The 25,123-nt window shown below is 47.5% G+C and overlaps 1 pseudogene; it reads right to left on the bottom strand.

Moving 5' to 3' along the window:
* Nucleotides 1-1,876: 1,876 nt before the first annotated feature.
* Nucleotides 1,877-25,123, bottom strand: part of LOC123055699 (uncharacterized) — a 44,208-nt pseudogene continuing 20,961 nt past the window's right edge.

Genomic DNA, 25,123 nt, shown 5'->3' with positions numbered 1-25,123 from the left:
GGCTCTTTTGCTAGTAATATCAGTATAGGTAGTTTGGCGCCAATGAAGTGCTGCCACATGTAAAGGTTTGGAACCATACGCATATGTTATATGTTTGAACATGCATGTTATAGAATCATCTCTCTTGCTTTTTCTCAAACACGATTTTATTTCAATCATTCATATATTTTAAACTATACGAGGATAGCGTTTTGGAGGCCGAGCTCCATAGAGCCCTTTATTTTTGAAAACTTCAAATTCAAACTTTTATGTTTCAAAAAATTCTGAAAAAAATATGCGTGAATGTAAGGATGCGACCCACATGTGTGTAAAAAATTCATGATGAAATACCTTGAGTTGCGACCTATACAAAAAAGACAAATTCATGGCCTGGGAAAATGAATAGTATCATGTGTTAAACAACCCCAGATTTGTTTTTTTTTTTGCACAACCCTCATTTCAACGTATTTTGCCCTGAAAATTTACACACATGTAAAAATCATTTCAACGTATTTTGCCCTGAAAATTTCAACAGCCTTCATGTATATTTATGTTTTTTTCAGAATTTTTTGAAACGTAAAAATATGAATTTTGAATTTGGAGGCCTCATTGGAGCTCGGTCCCCAAAAGGGATTTCCAAAACTATACTTTCTTTTCTATTTTATTTTTATATATTTGAACTCCTGGCACCAAGACCTTGAGGACAAAACCAATCTTGGATACATTTCAAACACGTTTAAATTTCAACGTTTCAATCCACTTATTTCACTCAATCCTATGAAATATAGGTGATTGAAGTTTGATATTTGTGAAGCTGCTTATGTCAATGATTTTTCCCGCGAAGTTGCTTATTCCATTCTTTTAAATATTAGTTATATTTCACAAACATCAGTTTCTCAAAATGAGTGACATTAGTTTTTGAAATGAGTGAAATCGGTACAGAATGAGTGAAACCATTTTTCTTAAATGAGTGAAATTTGTTTTTTGAAATGAATGAAATCATTTTTTTCTAAAGGAGTCAAATCAGTTTTCATATATATGAAGCAGATTTTAATGTGAAATAGGAGTATGTGAAACTTGTTATTTAAAAAACGTGGAACTGATTATCTATTAAATCAGTTTTCTGAAAAAAAAAAATATTGAGTGAAATCATACTTTTGAAATATGATATTTGTGAATCTGCTCTAGTGTCTGAAACTGACATTCGTGAAATATATCACTAATATCATATTCCAATATCAAGTATAATTCATAAATATTAACTTTACATACTGAAATACATCTATATTTCCAATCATAAGAACATTCAACACATAACAAATATAACTCCACTTTATATACAGACATGTGTATTGTAGTATCTAGCAGCCCAATTACCCAGGACACTCGATTAATTAATTAACAGCGATATACCATATGGTAATGCTAGAACTATCATAAGTCTGGAGTTAGTAACCAAACCATCTCACCTGAATGAACATTTGAACCATTCGAGGTATCTGGCATCTCCAGGTGTCACGGTCTACATGCCTTTGAGAGCAGCCAAGTACTCGAGTTTGCGTAGGCTAGGGCTGACCAATTCAAGTTCGAGTAGCATTACAATGGCCAGAAATGTATTTTATGATTTTATCAACCAGACCATCTGTTCTTGATTGACTCAAAAGGATGCTAAGGGATGAACTTCTGTGGTTGTGCATGCTGATGGGATGAAGTTACCAATAGGCTCAAGCTACAAGCATACGCTCTTCGATTCTACCTCTGAGCTGATCCACTGCACTTTCCATACTTAGCTTCAGATCTTGAATGCTGTGGAGCTACTATGAAATGCTACTTCTTGTTACATTTTACACCTTTTTACACTATGCTTAGTATATTCAGAGCAATGTCGTCAAGAAGCTCAGTCCAAGGATCCATCGTCACTCTCCAAATTACTTTGCAAGGGTTTGAGTGCTGCCAGAAGAACAGCAACTTTGTTTGCCAGGAACCCTGCGGCGCCAACAAAGAGCTCAGTCGAAGTTAGCTCGAAGCTGTCACCACCAGCACCGTACTTCAGTGCAACAGCCCCAGCAACCTTACAATCGACAATATCAACCATGGCCTTCTTACGCCGCTGAAATTCGCAGTGGGCTCTGAACTGCTCGCTTCTGAAGGAGAATTAATTGCCGGCAACCCATCCACTGATCTTTCGGGCAGCAATAGATACAGGAACCCTCCAATCCCGCCGAGGAGGAACGAGTAGGTTGGTCCATCATTCGAAGCCAGAGTGAAGGCAGAGAAACCTGTTATAACGATAGATATGTCGTAAAGCAGCAAAGATTGCTTGAGATCAGCGCACTCCCTCAGTCCATCTTCCTTTCAGTTCCTTAATGCTTGAGGCTGTCCTAGCTGAGGATAACTGCCCCTCTTGAAGATCAGAAATGCTAATTCCTGACAGGTCAGTCACAGCAATTGGCCTTGCTTCCACTACTGAAGCTCCATCCTCACCAAGCAACGCACCGAGCTTGTCGAACGTGTACTGTAAACCACTGAACTTGAGCTCAAGTGTTCCCTCAAGATCTTCAGGTGTATTCCGTGCTCCATGGATCACTTTCAAATTTAAACCATCTAATCTCCATGAACCTGATCTTCAACGGTAATAACATTTTCATCAGGTGTTTGGGGGGGGGGGGGGGGGGGGGGGGGAGTACATTAGAATAGTATAAGCACAGGCACGTATTGGCCCAGAACAAACAACTAGGTGGATAGTGTCGGGGATATACCCCGCGGTATGACCCGGCCGGACTTGACGCTTCATCGTAACCCGGCGGAAGATTGGCAACTCATGAGCCTGGCGACTTAATGATGGCCCCGACGGCGGGTCAGACGGGTGACAAGGGCCCAAGGCCCAGTAGGCCGGGACGTGTTATTATGGGCCGGCTTAAGACGGAAGGCATGAGGAATATTTCCTTTACGAGGAAGCAAGACCCGTACTTGTATCCGACTTGTAATAAAGAATAAGTTAGTTCTAATTCTACTAGGACTCTACATGTAAAGCCGCCTCTCCAACTTATATAAGGAGGGGCAGGGCACCCCAAAGAGGAACAAGGAACAAGAAACAATCTATAGGGCTAGACACAAAGAGCCGGCTTACCGGCGACTCTCTCGTGAGCATAATGAGACCTAGCCACAAACAGCATGTAGGGCTATTACCCGATGATGTTTCTCGGGGCCCGAAGCTGTCTAAATCCTTGTCTTGTGTTGCGTCTCTCGATTCCGCCTAACCCCTCTCAAGCTACCACATAGATGCGCTGGCCTCGCGACTAAGTCCTGACACTAAGGACATCTGTCGTGACTATTCCACGACAGTTGGCGCCCATCGTGGGACTTGCGCACGGTGATGTTGAGTTCTTGAAGGGATCTCTTCAGGGATCGAGAAGCTCGTGATGTGCTAGATGAAAAAAGAGCCTGCACAGAAGGATACATCTCGTCTTCGTGGCAGGCAGTCGGAGCAACATACGAGATTGAGATTAAAGAAATTAGGGTTTTGCGTTCTATACGCCGCTGGCGCGAGAGGATCTGTCCAAACCGAGGGAAGATTGATTTCGCCGAGTGCTGCAAGCTGTCAAGTCACAGCTTCCATTAAAACGGTCAAAAGATTTCCGCTGTGTGATCCGCCGAGTTCCATAAATTGCTACGGCTGGATTACAGGTTCAAGTCCCAAGGCTGTATAGTGCTACCAGTCCACGTGGATACATAGATAAATCAAGTGGGGATCAAAACCAGTACCAGTACTTCACCATGATCACGTGAAGCCATCTACTACAAGTCAAAAGTCTTTGTGTTCAGCTGTTATGTTCACGCTCAGGCTATCCAAAAAAAAAGAGAAGGGTAGCTGCATCAGGAACGCCGTGTACTTGATCCAGCAGAGATTTACGTGAGCTAGTACTACTCAAGGAAAAAAAAGGAAAGCAAGATCCGGTCTCCGCCTCGGACTCGCCACGACGCGGGCTCCGCTGCTGCAGCTGCGCCACAGGCCACCTTGCCCTGGCCACGCCACCTTCTCCACCAGCAGCCGGCTCGCAGCGCCTCTCCACCCTCTGCCGATTTGCCGCTCCGCCTCGCCTGGGACCTTCCCGAGCTGCTGCGCCGGAGCTGCCCCGCTCCTCTGACCGGCCTACGGTTTCCTCCTCCGCCTGCGGACCTTGCCCGATCCGGAAAAGGAGGATGAACCCGCCTCGGTTGTCTCTGCTTCTGCCGTGGTGAGCTGCCTCGCCTGCATCTGTTGAGCCGCCGCCAGAGATGCCGGCCTGCGCCTCCGGCTTATGTCCGTTGGGCCGCCGCCCGTGAGCCGCCGACTTCGTCCTCCTTGGAACTGCTGGCCCCGAGCCGCCGCTTCCACCGGCCTCTGACAAACCGCCGCCCACTCGCCGGACTCTGCCTCCGCCTTGAATTCCGGGTTGGCCCTGCTGAGTCACCTCCTTTGCTGAGTTGAGCCGCCCGCTGGGTCTCACTGCCGCGAGCCGGCCTCGCCGGCCGCCGTCGTCCGCCTTCAAGACCTCCGTCTCCGCCCGCCTCAGCAGTAGCGGGGCTGAACCGCCGCCCACCGCGACCCCGCCTGCTGGCCTCCCCATCACCACCGGGCCGGCGCGTGTCTCAGCACTACCCGCTCGCGCGCACGCCCGCTTCGCTAGCACCGCCGCCGGAGGACCGCCCTCTAGCGCTCACTGCTGAGGCTACTAGTCACCGCAACCGCCGCGGCACCGCCTGGTTGCTTCCACCACCATGGCTCGCTGGGTCCGCCCGCACCCTCATCCATGGCGGGCTCAAGGCAGATGACGCAGGAGCGGTCAATGATTAAAGCTGCTGCTACTATTTCCTCCATATGAAGACCTGAGCTAATGTAAAATACTAGCAAGGCTAGCACCAATTGAAGAACGGGGCAAGTATGCACTGCAAGGCGTTTGCACCCGGAGCAGAGATAAAAGAAAAGGGAGGTTCTAATGACTTGCCGAACAAAAAACAATCAGGTGCTATTTTTCTAAAACTATTACTTGGTATAATTAAATATCATCAAAAGATTTTTTTGAGGTATGCTATTGTATACACAGGTCGATTAACTCATGGCCACGTTATGAACCGGCCTCGTGCGTCGGAGGCGATGTATGCATCTGCACCGCCCGTGTCGGGTGTTTAAGGACCGGAAGAATAACCCGGAGGGTTTCTGCTTGGATCGTCGGGACCATATTGAGTCGCCGACCTGCCTAAACCGTCTCTGTCGCGATGAACGGATCATCCGTTGTCCGAACAAAAAACATCAGGTGATATCCGTCCGGTTTGTTTTCATAGAACATATTAATTTTTGTGTGAACAATTACTTTGGCGTGTGATATTTTTTGATACAGGACAATTGTTCACTACATCAACACAACGTGGTTGACTTGCCCATCCACGCGGCTTACCGCGCCGGCGATCGATTCGCCCGTCCGGACCGGCTTACAACACCACGGCTGGCTCATCTGTCTGTGTCGCCTCTGATGCAACGGTCGTCTTTACCATCCGTCTCTCGCGGGTTGGTCTATATAAACACACTGGGCCGCACCTGTATGCATGAGCTGTTTATTGAATATGAGCGAGTCACTGCTTGGGAAGCTCGGTTTTCCTCCAACAAATTGGAAGGGAATTATCATGTATTATCAGCCGCCGTCTGCACTGGATGGTTCAACGGGCAGGCGCACAAGTCGCCGCCACTACAGTTTGGTTAACTTCAAAACATCCAGTTGGAAGGAACCATTGGCCGAGTTGCTGACACGGCTCATCCGGGATCATTTATAACCCGCCGCAGTCACTTCAACCTTCTGTGGATTCACATCGCGCTATCAACACCAATGATATACACCTTATACTATGGTCAATATGGAGAATCTCAAAGCCAACTCCTCGAGTTGTCTTGAGACTCGGGGGCTACAATGATATGACTCGGCAGCATTGGTCGGTTTCAATGCATTCAAGAACTCCGGGTCATTGGAGGGAAAACTAACCCGGTCCCGGAGGCTACCGCCATATTAGTGAAAAGTTTAAAGGCCGTCAGAAAATTTCCGGCTTAAAAAGAAGGATTCCGGTTTAAATCCGGCTCAAGAGACTTGACATCTCCCACAAAGCACTGAAGCTCTTAAATATCCGGTTCAAGGGAAATTTATCCGCCACAAAGTTTTGAAGCTCTCAAATCCGGTTCAAGGTAAATTTGTTTATCACAAAGCTTTGAAACTCTCAATATCCGGTTTTTCCGGTTTAAAAAGAATTTATCTCTCGCAAAAGTTCGAGTTTTCAGGAAAAATTAAAGGGACCAAAAAGAGTCTGTTACAAAGCACAACCCAAACATAGGTACCCTGCTTTAATGACCATTGGGAGCTGATCGTATTCGAATTTAGCTTAACCCTTTTGGTGTGACCCTGATCGTATTCGAATCAGAGTCGTTAAATATTCTCATGATCACTAGGGGGCTTCCTGTTCAAACATAGGTCGTATTCGAACCAAAGAGAACATAGCTGTCGGTACCCTCTTGATCGGCACACTGCCGAGCTCACTAGGGGGCTTCTTGATCGTATTCGAATCATAGCTCAACCCCTTTTGGGAACCGACGTGGATCGTATTCGAATCAGCGTCGTTAAACAACTCTCAAGGTCATTTGGGGGCTTCCTGTTCAAACATAGGTCGTATTCGAACCAAAGAGAACATAGCTGTCGGTACCCTTTGATCGGCAACGCCAAAGCCACTGGGGGCTATATGATCGTATTCGAATCTTAGCTTAACCCCTTTGGGACGGTTTTATGATCGTATTCGAATCAGAAGCCTCAAATTTTTGAAGTATCTTTTTGCAAACAATTTTTGGATTTTATTTGAAGCTCTTTTGATCATATCTAAAGTGTATATGAGTGGTTGCTATTTAACCCGGTTTGACTTTGGATGATAAGTCGCCATCATATGACAATCATAAACATTTGGAAGTCTTGATTTCTAAAGATTGGGTTATCACCCTTACTGCACAGGTCACATAAACCGGCAGTGAAAATTCAATATCACAGGTATAATATTATTATTATAGTTATGTTTCAAAGTTATGATTCATAACAGGCTTATCTGTGACTCCTTGTTACACATCAATGGTTATATGTGAGATATTATGACCCGCCCTGCGGTAAACCGCCAAGGGATCTTGTGATCTAATTATGTGCAGGATAAGACTACATTTGGGTGGTTACCGCCCTGGTTTTTGACGTTAAGTCGCCAGGGCATATGTTGTTTAAACTCTGCAGGATTTACAGAGCTATGACTTACATAAATGATTAAATTCAAGCCCATCATCAAAGATTGAAATTGGTGTCTCAAAAGGGTTATCAATTCTTGATTTTCTCAAAGGCTATAAGCCGCCGGGTTGTACAAATTTCGGCTTACAATAGAGGCGTATTAAATCGCCATCGGCCAAGAGCCGCCGGGTATTTAAACTCCGGATTGACTTATCAGCAGATGAGGTATTCAAAGTCGCTTTGGCGCAATGGCTATTATTTTATCAATGGATATGATTTATTCTACAATGGAAAGAATAGTCCCGAGTCGCTGCAGGCTTACGACCCGGCACTTGGGGGCTACATTATTTAAATTGAGATCACATCAAAATATGCAAGTCCCATGTCACTGCCAGCATGCACCATGGCACTTGGGGGCTAATGTAAAGACATTTTTTGCTCAACTTATTGAAGACCCGACTCATCACATTGTAATGAGCCGGCCCTTGGGGGCTACCAATTGCTCCTGTCAAAAATTCAAGGTACACAAGCCTTAATCCATTATATTGAAAGATCCACTACTCAGTTGGTAGAGTACAAAGCTCTTAACCTTGTGGACGTGGGTTCAAGCCCCATGGTGGAGATTACATCATATGATGTTATTATCAATGAATCATATACAAAGTCCGAGCTCAGTAATATCTTACTAAGCCGGCCCTTGGGGGCTACACGTTGCTGCTCAAGTTTACATGGTTATATCTACAAAGTCCCTGCTCATTATTGCATAATGACCTGGCCCTTGGGGGCTACACTGGTTGAAGTTTTATGAGCATAAGGCAATTACAAGTCCCAGGTTGCTGTAAGCATGACAACCCGGCACTTGGGGGCTACAGGTGATATGCATATAAGGGAGAAAAATCTTCAAATTCTCGTTTGGAGTAGACCAGATTAACCCGGTGTCTGCAACAATCAAGACCCAGCATCATTTATTTATAACCCGGCAATTTTGGCAATCATAAATTGGCAAGATCTACATCTTTAAGCCGGCTGAATATCAGTTGAATATTTCAAGACCAATATTTTTGTCAAGTCAGAGCATTGAAGGCCGACTCAAATGGATTATTTCTTATAATATTTCTCTACAAGAGCCAATGTCAGCAAATTGGTTATGAAGCTGGCCTATTGACCCAGATTTTTTAGAAGAAGTGCCTGGATTTTTTGCATTGGCAAGGTTTGGACATATCTGTTAAAAGAGATTTGCTATAAGATCTTGAGTATGCATCCAGGAGGAAATGACAAGGACTTAAAGATGATCAGGTGCCGGTTCAGGAAAATATTTAACCCGGAGCACAACCTATCAAGTTTGTTCTTGTGTTTATTTTACAGGATCAGTTTAACATGGATAAATCCAAATTAAACTGGGGGCTAATGTCGGGGATATACCCCGCGGTATGACCCGGCCGGGAGTATGACCCGGCCGGACTTGACGCTTCATCGTAACCCGCCGGAAGATTGGCAACTCATGAGCCTGGTGACTTAATGATGGCCCCGACGGCGGGTCAGACGGATGACAAGGGCCCAAGGCCCAGTAGGCCGGGACGTGTTATTATGGGCCGGCTTAAGACGGAAGGCATGAGGAATATTTCCTTCACGAGGAAGCAAGACCTGTACTTGTATCCGACTTGTAATAGAGAATAAGTTAGTTCTAATCCTACTAGGACTCTACATGTAAAGCCGCCTCTCCAACTTATATAAGGAGGGGCAGGGCACCCCAAAGAGGAACAAGGAACAAGAAACAATCTATAGGGCTAGACACAAAGAGCCGGCTTACCGGCGACTCTCTCATGAGCATAATGAGACCTAGCCACAAACAGCATGTAGGGCTATTACCCGATGATGTTTCTCGGGGCCCGAAGCTGTCTAAATCCTTGTCTTGTGTTGCGTCTCTCGATTCCGCCTAACCCCTCTCAAGCTACCACATAGATGCGCTGGCCTCGCGACTAAGTCCTGACACTAAGGACATCTGCCGTGACTATTCCACGACAGATAGTGTACCTAGTTCAAGGCCGATCTAGATTTCTTTGATTGTCTGCAATTTGGGACCTTTAAAGGTGATGATATCAACTGAACCACTTTGAAAAAGGAAGGAATTGTAAGGGCTTGGTGCCATGTGCAGGTTGGTCCCCATAGATTGCTGGTACTCTTTGTAACAAGGAGGCATCATCAACATCGATTAAGCAGATTAAGGTCGCAGCATTCTTATCTAGCAGCTCTAGCATGTAAAAGGAATCAGATTCTTCCAATTTGAGTTTTGATAGTGTAGAGAGAATATGCGGTGCAAATCAATTGTATTCCAAGGACTAGGTCACAATATATACAAGAGATGTCTTGCGTGACAAGAAAACTAACCCTACCATATCTCTAGGAGTCAACTTTACAAGGCTAGAGAAGATAGGATTAGAAGTACAAATACGTCACGTTCAACACCCCCCCCCCCCCCCGCAGTCGAAGCGTCGGTGTCGGTGATGCAAAGACTGGAACGGAACTCCTGGAATGCAGCAGTTGAGAGCCCTTTGGTCATAATGTCGGCGAATTATTAGGTGGTCGGTACATGAAGAACCCGGAGCTGGCCTAACTGAACCTTCTCGCGAACGAAGTGAACATCAAGTTCAATGTGCTTGGTGCGCTTATGCTGCACCGGGTTGGCCGCGAGGTAGGTGGCCGAAACATTATCACAAAAAACCACCGTAGCTTTCGGGATTGAAACCCAAAGTTCGCCAAGTAGTTGACGTAGCCAACAAGTCTCGGCAACGACGTTGGCGATGGCACGATACTCGGCCTCAGCGCTCGAGCGGGAGACGGTAGGCTGGCGCTTAGAGGACCATGAGACGAGCGAATCACCGAAGAAGACACAATAGCCCGACGTAGAGCGGCGAGTGTCAGGACAACCGGCCCAATCTGCATCAGTGTAGGCATACAGCTCAGTGGAGGCGGAGGCACGAAGACGAAGAGCAAAGGTCGGTGTGCCGCGAATGTACCAGAGAATGCGCTTGACCAGAGACCAGTGAACATCACGAGGCGAGTGCATATGCAAGCAAACTTGTTGCACGGCAAACTAAATGTCCGGTCTGGTGAGCGCGAGGTACTGAAGAGCACCAACAATACTACGGTAGAGAGCGGCGTCAGTGGCAGGCTGTCCAGCAGTGGCAGAGAGCTTTGGCTTGGCCTCGGCAGGAGTAGCAGCAGGTTTGCAATCGGTCATGCCAGCAAGATCCAAGAGATCAAGAGCATACTGTCCTTGATGAAGAAAAAATCCGGAGGAATCACGTCGCACATTAATGCCGAGGAAGAAGTGCAAGGCGCCCAAGTCCTTCAGCCGAAACTCAGACCGAGGCGACCAATGATGTCGCGAAGTAAATCCGCGTGAGAGGCGGTGATGACGATATCATCAACATAGAGAAGAAGCATGGCGACATGATCAGCTCGATGAAGCACAAATAGCGACGTGTCGGAGGTGGTGCTGCGAAAACCAAGAGCGGTGAGAAATGCTGCAATGCGTTGATACCACGCACGAGGCGCCTGTTTCAGACCATAGAGAGACCGTGATAGCAGGCAGACATCATCAGGTCGGGTAGGATCAACAAATCCAGTAGGTTGCTGGCCGAGAACACGCTCCTGGAGATGACCGTATAGAAAAGCGTTGTTGATGTCGAGCTGATGAACAGGCCGGTGACGGGAAGCGGCAAGCTGAAGAACCACACGAATCATAGCGGGTTTAACGACCGGGGAGAAAGTCTCTGAGAAGTCAACACCGGCACGTTGTGCAAAGCCGCGAACAACCCAACGAGCCTTGTACCTATCCAGAGAGCCATCCGGGAAAAGCTTATGCCAAAATACCCACTTGTCGGTGATGATGTTGGCACCGGGTTGACGAGGAACCAATGTCCAGGTCCGGTTGGCGACGAGGGCATCATACTCAGCGCGCATAGCCGCAAGCTAGTGCGGATCACTCAATGCAGAGCGCACCGAGCGCGGTACTGGAGAGATCACCGTGACGCTGAGATTGTGATAGCGTGGGTTCGGTTGATGTATCCCGTCTTTAGCGCGTGTCACCATGGAGTGATGAGGCGGCGGAGGCGGGGCCCGAGCCCGACGTCGAGGCGGAGGCGGGGCCCGAGCCCGACGTCGAGGCGGAGGCGCAACCTCTATTGTGGAAGAGGACGAGGACGAGGCCGCGGGAGAAGCCGCGGGCGACGAGGCCGCGGGCGAGACCGCAGGAAATGGCGAAGGAGCCATAGGCGAGGCCGCGGGTGACAAAGACGAGGCCGCAGGCGGGGCCGCGGGTGGCGGAGACGAGGCCGCGGGCGAGGCCGCGGGTGGCGTAGACGTGTCCGCGGGTGAGACCGCAGAGGACGGTGGCGAGCCGGCGGGAGAGGCCACAGCCAACGTGGGCGCGGGCAAGGCCGCGGCCAACGTGCGTGCGGACGGGAGCATCGGAGAGGCAGCCGGGAACCCGGCCAAGACGCCTCCTGAGGACGCCGCCAGGCCAGTAGAAGCTGGCGTCGAAGCCTCCAGGAGCAAGGCTGGCTCCGCCTGAGCCGACAGAGGAGGCCTCGCCGAGGGAGTCGAAGGGCTCGCCGAAGATGCATGCATGCGTGGTGGAGGGAGCGCAAGGGCTCCTCGAGGGCATCGAGGGGAAGGATCCGAGGATGGCGCCGCTATGGGAGTAACTTGCTGAAAAGGGAAAGCAACCTCATCAAAGTAAACGTGTCGCGAGATGAAGACACGGCGAGAGACCGGATCGTAGCAGCGAAATCCTTTGGTGTTGGGTTGATAGCCAAGAAAGACCAGGCAAGAGACCCCGGCGCGAGTTTATGTGGAGCGGTGGCAGTGATGTTGGGGTAACACAAGCAACCGAAGACGTGGAGATCGTCATAGGAAGGAGGAGACCCGAACAAAAGGTGATGAGGTGTATAGCTCTATCGTGGTTTGCATGGCCGGATGTTGAGAAGAAGAGTGGCGGTGGCGAGAGCATCGGGCCAAAAGCGTGCGGGCATGTGTGCATGGAAGAGCAACGCACGAACACTCTCATTGAGGGTGCGAAGAACACGTTCGGGACGTCAGTTTTGTTGGGATGTATATGGACATGTAAGACGAAAAATGGTGCCATGAGTGGAGAGGAGATGTCTAATGGCGAGGTTATCAAATTCTTTTCCGTTATCCGTTTGAAGGTGCGCAATGGTGCGATGAAAGTGGGTGCGGACATAAGCATAAAATGAGTGGAGGGTGGAGGCGACATCGGATTTACGGCGTAGCGAAAAAGTCCAAGGAAGTGAGAAAAATCATCTAGATCACAAGATAATATGATAAACCCGAGTTGCTAGGCACGGGAGATGTCCAAACATCACAATGAATAACATCAAAGGGAAAAGTAGCTATGGATGTAGATGAAGGAAACGGCAAACGAACGTGTTTTCCGACGCGGCAAGCATGACAAGTATGTGCCGCGGATTTATTACATGAAAAAGGAAATGTGCTCAAAATTTTATGAAGAGCGTCGGCGCCGGGATGACCAAGTCGAGCGTGCCAAAGCGAGAGGTCGGCATGAAGAGCAACCGGACCGCCACTCGTCGTAGGACCGCATGGGTAGAGATCGTCGGGGGAATCACGGCGGTTCAGAACCCTCCGGGAGCGAGCATCCTTGACAGAGAAACCAAGAGCGTCAAACTCAACAGTGACAGGATTTTCACGAGTAAGAGTATGAACGGAGCATAGGTTTTTTATTAAGGATGGCGAAATAAGCACATTATTAAGAGTTAAAGGAGAGGAGGGAACGGGAGTGAGGAAGAATCGTGATGGGTGATGGAAAGGGAGGAACCATCACCAACCATGACGCGAGAGTTGAAGGGGTAGGGGGAGGCGCGGGAGAGGATACCGGGGTTGGAAGCCATGTGAGCAGCAGTGCCGGTGTCCATATACCAATCGCCACCTCCGCTGTAGTTGCTTGGCGAGGGCGCAGCATGAAGAGCGGAGAGGAGGGCGGGATCCCATACACCACCGTGGGTTCCGCCATACGCGCCATAAGCCGGAGGGCCACCATATGCCGCCGGACCACCATATGCTGCGGGTCCGGGGTGGGCGTGGTTAGCAGTGCCTGATGAGAGGCCGGCCGTGGACCGAGGATGCCCGGAGCAGGAGGGCAGGGTCGGGCATGGAATACACATGTACAACACCCGTCCAGGGATTGTACCCCGACAACCATGGTGGAGGAGGAGCGACCGCGGTGTTCGCGGGCGGGCGTTGCACGGTGTTGGAGTTGCGGGCGCGACCCCCATGGCCCTTCTTCTTGCGGCCACCGGAGGGGGCGGGCACGGGAGGCGGGGTCGGAGCAGGAGCACGTGGCGCAGTCGGGGCGGGAGGCGCGCCGGTGCTGGCGGCGAGGCCGACGTGGAGCGCGGCATGGGTCGCATGCCGAGCGGAGTGACGAAGTCGCTTCTCCTCCATGCGAAGGTAAGTGACTGCCATGGCGTACGTCGGTGTGGCGAGGGAGAGGTTGGCGGCGGACTGGCCGAGGTCGGGGTGGAGGCCCCGAAGGAGGTTGGTGAGGAGGACGGAGTCATCGATGTTCATGCCGACGTCGCGTAGCTCATCGGCGAGGACCTTCAGCCGCGTACAGTACTCATTGATCGAAAGATCGTTTTGCTACATAGTGAAGAACTCCCCTTGAAGGAAGACGCGGCGTTGAAGTTGATTGTTGAGGAAGAGGTCACACAACCGCGTCCACATAGCATACGCCGACGGGTCGCGGGAGTTCATCATGTTGAAGAGGCTGCCGGAGATGGTGAGGAAGAGCCACTTGACGATGCAGGCGTCCACAGCCAGCCACTCGTCATCGTCCTTCATGTCGCGAAAGTCGACGCTCCCGTCAACATGCTCGGTGAGACGGTAAGAGCGGAACAGCAGCGCGAAGTACGTGTGACACGCGTTGTACGATGGCGAGTCGAGGTCAAGGTCGAGGACGACAGGTATGTGGTCTTTGATGTGAAGCTCGTTGAGGCGGTCGGAGGTGAACATGGCACCGGCGAAGGAACCGGCGTCGGATGGGTCGGCCTTGGAGCGGGACATGGTGGTGGCTTGGTGACAGAGGGAAGGGGGCGGCGGCGGCTTGTAGAAGGACAGCGACAGCGGCACTAGGGTTTTGGGAGAAGGGGGTAGCGGCGGCTATAGGAAGAAGGAGCAGCGGCGGCGTAGGGTTTTGGGGGTGGAAGGAGGCGGCGGCGGCTACGGGAGAGGTAGCGGCGGCGGCGGCGTAGGGTTGTTGGGGTGGAAGGAGGCGGCGGCGGCCGCTACAGGAGAGGTAGCGGCGGCGGCGGCGTTTAGGGTTTGGAGATGGCTGCAGCGGCGGCTACAGGAGGGTGCGGCGACTGCGGGTTGCGGAAGCGAGAGAGGATCACGGTAAAAGTGATACCATGTAGAGAGAATATGCGGTGCAACTCAATTGTATTCCACGGAGTAGGTCACAATATATACAAGAGATGTCTTGCGTGACAAGAAAACTAACCCTACCATATCTCTAGAAGTCAACTATACAGGGCTAGAGAAGATAGGATTAAAAGTACAAATACGTCACGTTCAACAGATAGTATCTCATCATGGACGCTATTGGGAAATGTTTTTGGTTCCACTGTGGGCAGAAGACGAGATGGCTTTACGGAGGCCCCTGAATCTGGACAATGCAATGAAAGGTAGAATTTCAGTAATTTTATAGTCTGAATGTTAACAAGAATAAGTTTAGGTTGAGCCACAAATTCAAAATTTACATCATAACAGAGGGCATGGCATAACATGTGAACAGTACTGCTACACAACATTTGCTGAAGGCTAGGGCATTAAGAGCATCCGAAGATCTGAGTAAATACAAGAAGAACATTTACTCGAATCATGATTTACATGATTCACTGTGAAATTTCCAAAGAATATGTTGCTTGCAAAGGAACTACTGCCGGGTATGGGGCACCTATTAGTCCGGTGCACTTCTTAACCAGGACGTCTGCCGGGTATGAGGCCGCCGTAGCCACCTGCCACCAATCCATCTTCAGAGCTGTACTGTTGCATGTACGGTGCCAGGTCTCTCTGCCATCGACGCCACCACGACGCCCGACAGCGTCGTCCTCCTGCGCGAGTCCATCCTCCCACAGCGAACTCCGAATCTGGACTGCGCCACGCCGTCAAGATCCGTCACCATCAATGTGTAGGATGAAGCACTGCTCCACCAAGGAAACCATCCTCTGGTCCCTCGATCACGTGTGTACCTCCAAGAATGACGCCCCCAAGGGAGGAACGACACCAGAGCGCCGCCGTCATCCGATCATCCGATCTAGAGTTTCCCCCGAAGGTAGCAGAGAATGGCCTTGAACTTCTCCACGGCGATGCCTTCAAGAAGGGAACGACGCAGATAGCATCGTCACCGTCGGCCTTAGCAAAAGCCGAAGGCAAGTTTTCACCTAGATCAGTTCGAAGGGATCCAACTCTCGTGCACGGGCCGCCGTCACCACCAGCACCACCAGGCAGACCCTGGAGTACCGGCAGATCAGCGAGCCGCCGGCACGCACGGGCTTTGCCCGGCGGCGTCCCTTGACGGCGGCGAGGGAGAAGGAAGGCGAGAAAGGGGAACGGCGGCGGCGAACTAGGGTTCCGCCCGGGCCGCTCGCGGGAGCGGCATGGGGGCACCTCGTGGAAACAAAAATATCTGAACTTCAAAAGACCGGGGCGGGGGAGTCGAGGCTGCCGTACGAGCTCTGATCTGAGCGAGGAAAGTAAGTGAGATTGCACGGGTAGAGTGACGATGCTACGGTGTGGGAGAGGGAGAGAAACGAGGTACCGGTAGTAGAGGAAGATCTGGGGAAGAACAGTACAAGGACGACGGCTTCAGGTACGTCGTGAGGAAGGGAACAAACACGTGCAGCGCAGGGGATGCCGTGCTCTACTTACGACGGGCCAAATGGGCCACGAAAGGTCGCGTCACGGGCCTGTATTGTACTGTATTTCCTAGTGAACTATTGGGCTCGGAAAATGTACTCCATCTTCCTCCATCACCCCACACACGTGTGCAAAGGAAGACTAAAAAAGGGGCATTCCCTAAACGGTGCCCGTTGCACCCGCTACAGGCATAGGCGCAAACGGGCACACACCCCTCCCTCCTTCATGTGTCCTCTTGGGCTCGGCCGATCATCCCTTTTTTCTGTTGTAAAGCACAACAAGGCAAGCGCGTCGGGTGGATATCGAACGGGCTCACACCCCTCCCTCCTTCATGCGTCCTCTTGGGCTCGGCCCATCGTCCCTTTTTTATCTGTTGTAAAGCACAAAAAGGCAAGCGTGTCGGGTGGATATCGAACCCGCAACCTCCTCCTCGTTCGCACCATCCTTACCTCATGTGTTCAAGAACATCTTCACCCTTTTCTTTCTTATGTCTTTTCTTTTTTCTTGTTTATTCAAAATGGTTTTGTTCGGTGTGTTTTCTCTTTTGTTCATTTTGAATGAACTTTTTTTCAAATTGATGAACTTTTTTTCAAATTCGATTACCTTTTTTTAATTGGATGAACTTTTTTCAATTTCGATGAACTTTTTTAAAAATTCGTTGAACTTTTTTTGAATTGGATGAACTTTGTTTCAACTAGACGAACTTTTTTTTAATTCGATGAAATTTTTACAAAATCGATGAATTTTTTCAAATTTGATGAACTTTTTTTCAAAATCGATGAATTTTTCAATTTTGTGAAATATTTTTAAAATTGATATTGTGAATTTTTTTGAAATCGATGAACTTTTTTGAAAATCGATGAACTTTTTGTTCAAAATCAATGAAATTTTTCAAATTTTCTGGACTTTTTTAAAAATCGATGAACTTTTTTAGATTTTGTGAACTTTTTTGAAAATTGATTAAAAAATTTCTAATTCGTGATTCTTACTAAAATCTGGTTTTGAAAATCACATTTTTGTCAAAAGAAATCATGTTTTTCTAAAATGTTTTCAAATAATTAGAAAATCTATGCGGCTACAATGTTTTGTTCTTATGCACAGTCGCGCTACAATGTTCCACAAAAGTGTAGTACTTCGACTTGTTAACCAACCGGTTTTCGGACATAAAGGTCGTGAGTTCGATTCCAAAGCAGCGCCATATTTTTCAGTTTTTTTTCGCACTACAAGTACATTGCACTGCTGCATGTTCATGGGCCTGGCCCATACCAGGAGCCGCGTGGGCGCCAGAAACTCCAACCGACCCCTTAGAGCTCCCAAAAAAACATGCGCAAAGGAAGATTAAAAAAATAAACGTGCGTAAAGGTGAATGTTGGCATGCGCAAATCAATACGATCAAGCAGGATGCAGGGTATTATGTCTTAAAGAGAGCCTAAACCTGAGTAAATTCTGGTGTTATCTGTTACCATCATGCTAAGGCTACCGGCACGGGACCCCTACCCGAGGTCTGCTCGATTTGAATCCATCAACTGTTGTCTTAACCCAGCCAGTGGAAGGAAGCAAGAGAACTTGTAAGGCATGCCTAAAAAGGGCAGAGAAAAAAATGAAGGAAGGATTTTCTCCAGTTTGGATTGAATAGAAATGGGAAAGAACTATCTCACGCGCGACCCTACCAATATCCGCTCCACCCAGCATCGGGAGGCCGACTGAAGGAAATATGCCCTAGAGGCAATAATAAAGTTATTATTTATTTCCTTATATCATGATAAATGTTTATTATTCATGCTAGAATTGTATTAACCGGGAAACATAATACATGTGTGAATACATAGACAAACATAGTGTCACTAGTATGCCTCTACTTGACTAGCTCGTTAATCAAAGATGGTTGAGTTTCCCAAACCATAGACATGAGTTGTCATTTGATTAACGGGATCACATCATTAGGAGAATGATGTGATTGACTTGACCCATTCTGTTAGCTTAGCACATGATCGTTTAGTTTACTGTTATTGCTTTCTTCATGACTTATACATGTTCCTATGACAATGAGATTATGCAACTCCCGATTACCGGAGGAACACTTTGTGTGCTACCAAACGTCACAACGTAACTGGGTGATTATAAAGGTGCTCTACAGGTGTCTCCGATGGTACTTGTTGAGTTGGCATAGATCAAGATTAGGATTTGTCACTCCGATTGTCAGAGAGGTATCTCTGGGCCCTCTCGGTAATGCACATCACAATAAGCCTTGCAAGCAATGTGACTAATGAGTTAGTTGCGGGATGATGCATCACGTAACGAGTAAAGAGACTTGCAAGTAACGAGATTGAGCTAGGTATTGAGATACCGACGATCAAATCTCGGGCAAGTAACATACCGATGACAAAGGGAACAACGTATGTTGTTATGCGGTTTGACCGATAAAGATCTTTGAAGAATATGTGGGAGCCAATATGAGCATCCAGGTTCCGCTATTGGTTATTGGCCGGAGACATGTCTCGGTCATGTCTACATATTTCTCGAACCCGTAGGGTCCGCACGCTTAAAGTTCGGTGACGATCGGTGTTATGAGTTTTTGTGTTTTGATGTACCAAAGGTAGTTCGGAGTCCCAGATATGATCACGGACATAACGAGGAGTCTCGAAATGGTCGAGACATAAAGATCGATATATTGGACGACTATATTCGGACACCGGAAGTGTTCCGGGTGGTTTCGGAGAAAACCGGAGTGCCGGAGGGTTACCGGAACCCCTCCGGGAAAAATAGTGGGCCTTAGTGGAGAGAGATAAGGATGGCCTAGGGCAGGCCGCGCGCCCCTCCCCCTCTGGTCCGAATTGGACTAGGAGAGGGGGGCGGTGCCCCCTTTCCTTCTCCCTCTCCCCCTTCCTTTCCCCCTCCTAGTAGGAGTAGGAAAGAGGGGAGTCCTACTCCTACTAGGAGGAGGACTCCTCCTCCTGGTGCGCCCTACAGGGGCCGGCCGGCCTCCCCCCTTGCTCCTTTATATACGGGGGCAGGGGCACCTCTAGACACACAAGTTGATCTGTTGATCTCTCCCAGCCGTGTGTGATGCCCCCCTCCACCATAATCCACCTCGATCATATCGTAGCGGTGCTTAGGCGAAGCCCTGCGTCGGTAGCATCATAGTCACCGTCATCACGCCGTCGTGCTGACGAAACTCTCCGGCAAAGCTTTGCTGGATCGGAGCTCGCGGGACGTCATCGAGCTGAACGTGTGTTGAACTCGGAGGTGCCGTGCGTTCGGTACTTGGATCGGTCGGATTGTGAAGACGTACGATTATATCAACCGCGTTGTGCTAACGCTTCCGCTTTTGGTCTACGAGGGTACGTGGACACACTCTCCCCTCTCGTTGCTATACATCACCATGATCCTGTGTGTGCGTAGGATTTTTTTTAAATTACTACATTCCCCTACAGTGGCATCCGAGCCTAGTTTATGTGTGGATGTTATATGCACGAGTAGAACACAAGTGAGTTGTGGGCGATACAAGTCATACTGCTTACCAGCATGTCATACTTTGGTTCGGCGGTATTGTTGGATGAAGCGACCCAGACCGACATTACGCGTACGCTTACGCGAGACTGGTTCTACCGACGTGCTTTGCACATAGGTGGCTGGCGGGTGTCAGTTTCTCCAACTTTAGTTGAACCGAGTGTGGCTACGCTCGGTCCTTGAGAAGGTTAAAACAGCACTAACTTGACGAACTATCGTTGTGGTTTTGATGCGTAGGTAAGAACGGTTCTTGCTCAGCCCGTAGCAGCCACGTAAAACTTGCAACAACAAAGTAGAGGACGTCTAACTTGTTTTTGCAGGGCATGTTGTGATGTGATATGGTCAAGACATGATGCTATATTTATTGTATGAGATGATCATGTTTTGTAACAGAGTTATCGGCAACTGGCAGGAGCCATATGGTTGTCGCTTTATTGTATGCAATGCAATCGCCCTGTAATTGCTTTACTTTATCACTAAGCGGTAGCGATAGTCGTAGAAGCAATAGTTGGCGAGACGACAACGATGCTACGATGGTGATCAAGGTGTCGCGCCGGTGACGATGGTGATCATGACGGTGCTTTGGAGATGGAGATCAAAGGCACAAGATGATGATGGCCATATCATATCACTTATATTGATTGCATGTGATGTTTATCCTTTATGCATCTTATTCTGCTTTGTTTGACGGTAGCATTATAAGATGATCTCTCACTAAATTTCAAGGTAAAAGTGTTCTCCCTGAGTATGCACCGTTGCCAAAGTTGGTCGTGCCGAGACACCACGTGATGATCGGGTTTGATAAGCTCAACGTTCATCTACAATGGGTGTAAGAAAGTTTTACACACACAGAATACTTGGGTTAAACTTGACGAGCCTAGCATATGCAGATGTGGCCTCGGAACACTGAGACCGAAAGGTCGAGCGTGAATCATATAGTAGATATGATCAACATAGTGATGTTCACCATTGAAAACTACTCCATTTCATGTGATGATTGGTTATGGTTTAGTTGATATGGATCACGTGATCACTTAAATGATCAGAGGGATGTCTATCTAAGTGGGAGTTCTTAAGTAATATGATTAATTGAACTTAAATTTGTCATGAACTTAGTACCTGATAGTATTTTTGCTTGTCTATGTTGTTCTAGATAGATGGCCCGTGTTGTTGTTCCGTCGAATTTTAATGTGTTCCTTGAGAAAGCAAAGTTGACAGATGATGGTAGCAATTACACGGACTGGGTCCCTAACTTGAGGATTATCATCATTGCTGCACAGAAGAATTACGTCCTGAAAGCACCGCTAGGTGCCAGGCCTGCTGCAGATGCAACTGGCGACGTTAAGAACGTCTGGCAGAGCAAAGCTGATGACTACTCGATAGTTCAGTGTGCCATGCTTTACGTCTTAGAACCGGGGCTTCAACGACGTTTTGAACATCATGGAGCATATGAGATGTTCCAGGAGTTGAAGCTAATATTTCAAGCAAATGCCCGGGTTGAGAGATATGAAGTCTCCAATAAGTTCTACAGCTGCAAAATGGAGGAGAATAGTTCTGTTAGTGAACATATACTCAAAATGTCTGGGTATAACAATCACTTGATTCAACTGGGAGTTAATCTTCCGGATGATAGTGTCATTGACAGAATTCTTCAATCACTGCCACCAAGCTACAAGAGCTTCGTGATGAACTATAATATGCAAGGGATGGATAAGACAATTCCCGAGCTCTTCGCAATGCTAAAAGCTGCGGAGGTAGAAATCAAGAAGGAGCATCAAGTGTTGATGGTCAACAAGACCACCAGTTTCAAGAAAAAGGGTAAAGGGAAGAAGAAGGGGAACTTCAAGAAGAACAGCAAGCAAGTTGCTGCTCAAGAGAAGAAACCCAAGTCTGGACCTAAGCCTGAGACTGAGTGCTTCTACTGCAAACAGACTGGTCACTGGAAGCGGAACTGCCCCAAGTATTTGGCGGATAAGAAGGATGGCAAGGTGAACAAAGGTATATGTGATATACATGTTATTGATGTGTACCTTACTAGAGCTCGCAGTAGCACCTGGGTATTTGATACTGGTTCTGTTGCTAATATTTGCAACTCGAAACAGGGACTACGGATTAAGCGAAGACTGGCTAAGGACGAGGTGACGATGCGCGTGGGAAATGGTTCCAAAGTCGATGTGATCGCCGTCGGCACGCTACCTCTACATCTACCTTCGGGATTAGTTTTAGACCTAAATAATTGTTATTTGGTGCCAGCGTTAAGCATGAACATTATATCTGGATCTTGTTTGATGCGAGACGGTTATTCATTTAAATCTGAGAATAATGGTTGTTCTATTTATATGAGTAATATCTTTTATGGTCATGCACCCTTGAAGAGTGGTCTATTTGTGATGAATCTCGATAGTAGTGATACACATATTCATAATGTTGAAGCCAAAAGATGCAGAGTTGATAATGATAGTGCAACTTATTTGTGGCACTGCCGTTTGGGTCATATTGGTGTAAAGCGCATGAAGAAACTCCATACTGATGGACTTTTGGAATCACTTGATTATGAATCACTTGGTACTTGCGAACCATGCCTCATGGGCAAGATGACTAAAACGCCGTTCTCCGGAACAATGGAGCGAGCAACAGATTTGTTGGAAATCATACATACTGATGTATGTGGTCCGATGAATATTGAGGCTCGCGGCGGGTATCGTTATTTTCTCACCTTCACAGATGATTTAAGCAGATATGGGTATATCTACTTAATGAAACATAAGTCTGAAACATTTGAAAAGTTCAAAGAATTTCAGAGTGAAGTGGAAAATCATCGTAACAAGAAAATAAAATTTCTACGATCTGATCGTGGAGGAGAATATTTGAGTTACGAGTTTGGTCTACATTTGAAACAATGCGGAATAGTTTCGCAACTCACGCCACCCGGAACACCACAACGTAATGGTGTGTCCGAACGTCGTAATCGTACTTTACTAGATATGGTGCGATCTATGATGTCTCTTACTGATTTACCGCTATCGTTTTGGGGTTATGCTTTAGAGACGGCTGCATTCACGTTAAATAGGGCACCATCGAAATCCGTTGAGACGACGCCTTATGAACTGTGGTTTGGCAAGAAACCAAAGTTGTCGTTTCTTAAAGTTTGGGGCTGCGATGCTTATGTGAAAAAGCTTCAACCTGATAAGCTCGAACCCAAATCGGAGAAATGTGTCTTCATAGGATACCCAAAGGAAACTGTTGGGTACACCTTCTATCATAGATCCGAAGGCAAGACATTCATTGCTAAGAATGGATCCTTTCTAGAGAAGGAGTTTCTCTCGAAAGAAGTGAGTGGGAGGAAAGTAGAACTTGATGAGGTAACTGTACCTGCTCCCTTATTGGAAAGTAGTTCATCACAGAAATCTGTTCCTGTGACTCCTACACCAATTAGTGAGGAAGCTAATGATGATGATCATGTAACTTCAGATCAAGTTACTACCGAACCTCGTAGGTCAACCAGAGTAAGATCCGCACCAGAGTGGTACGGTAATCCTATTCTGGAGGTCATGTTACTTGACCAAGGCGAACCTACGAACTATGAAGAAGCGATGGTGAGCCCAGATTCCGCAAATGGCTTGAGGCCATGAAATCTGAGATGGGATCCATGTATGAGAACAAAGTGTGGACTTTGGTTGACTTGCCCGATGATCGGCAAGCCATAGAGAATAAATGGATCTTTAAGAAGAAGACTGACGCTGACGGTAATGTTACTGTCTACAAAGCTCGACTTGTTGCAAAAGGTTTTCGACAAGTTCAAGGGGTTGACTACGATGATACTTTCTCACCCGTAGTGATGCTTAAGTCTGTCCGAATCATGTTAGCAATTGCCGCATTTTATGATTATGAAATTTGGCAAATGGATGTCAAAACTGCATTCCTGGATGGATTTCTAGAAGAAGAGTTGTATATGATGCAACCGAAGGTTTTGTAGATCCAAAGGGAGCTAACAAAGTGTGCAAGCTCCTGCGATCCATTTATGGACTGGTGCAAGCCTCTCGGAGTTGGAATAAACATTTTGATAGTGTGATCAAAGCATATGGATTTATACAGACTTTTGGAGAAGTCTGTATTTACAAGAAAGTGAGTGGGAGCTCTATAGCATTTCTGATATTATATGTGGATGACATATTGCTGATTGGAAATGATATAGAATTTCTGGATAGCATAAAGGGATACTTGAATAAGAGTTTTTCAATGAAAGACCTCGGTGAAGCTGCTTACATATTGGGCATCAAGATCTATAGAGATAGATCAAGACGCTTGATAGGACTTTCACAAAGCACATACCTTGACAAAGTTTTGAAAAAGTTCAAAATGGATCAAGCAAAGAAAGGGTTCTTGCCTGTGTTACAAGGTGTGAAATTGAGTCAGACTCAATGCCCGACCACTGCAGAAGATAGAGAGAAAATGAAAGATGTTCCCTATGCTTCAGCCATAGGCTCTATCATGTATGCAATGCTGTGTACCAGACCTGATGTGTGCCTTGCTATTAGCTTAGCAGGGAGGTACCAAAGTAATCCAGGAGTGGATCACTGGACAGCGGTCAAGAACATCCTGAAATACCTGAAAAGGACTAAGGATATGTTTCTCGTTTATGGAGGTGACAAAGAGCTAGTCGTAAATGGTTACGTCGATGCAAGCTTTGACACTGATCCGGACGATTCTAAATCGCAAACCGGATACGTGTTTACATTGAACGGTGGAGCTGTCAGTTGGTGCAGTTCTAAACAAAGCGTCGTGGCGGGATCTACGTGTGAAGCGGAGTACATAGCTGCTTCGGAAGAAGCAAATGAAGGGGTCTGGATGAAGGAGTTCATATCCGATCTAGGTGTCATACCTAGTGCATCGGGACCGATGAAAATCTTTTGTGACAATACTGGTGCAATTGCCTTGGCAAAGGAATCCAGATTTCACAAGAGAACCAAGCACATCAAGAGACGCTTCAATTCCATCCGGGATCAAGTCCAGGTGGGAGACATAGAGATTTGCAAGATACATACGGATCTGAATGTTGCAGACCCGTTGACTAAGCCTCTTCCACGAGCAAAACATGATCAGCACCAAAACTCCATGGGTGTTAGAATCATTACTGTGTAATCTAGATTATTGACTCTAGTGCAAGTGGGAGACTGAAGGAAATATGCCCTAGAGGCAATAATAAAGTTATTATTTATTTCCTCATATCATGATAAATGTTTATTATTCATGCTAGAATTGTATTAACCGGGAAACATAATACATGTGTGAATACATAGACAAACATAGTGTCACTAGTATGCCTCTACTTGACTAGCTCGTTAATCAAAGATGGTTGAGTTTCCTAAACCATAGACATGAGTTGTCATTTG

Source organism: Triticum aestivum, chromosome 2D, assembly GCF_018294505.1.
Source record: "Triticum aestivum cultivar Chinese Spring chromosome 2D, IWGSC CS RefSeq v2.1, whole genome shotgun sequence".
Classification (NCBI taxonomy): Eukaryota; Viridiplantae; Streptophyta; class Magnoliopsida; order Poales; family Poaceae; genus Triticum; species Triticum aestivum.
Note: the sequence above shows the minus strand (reverse complement) of the source record. Positions and strands in the feature narration are given on the sequence as shown.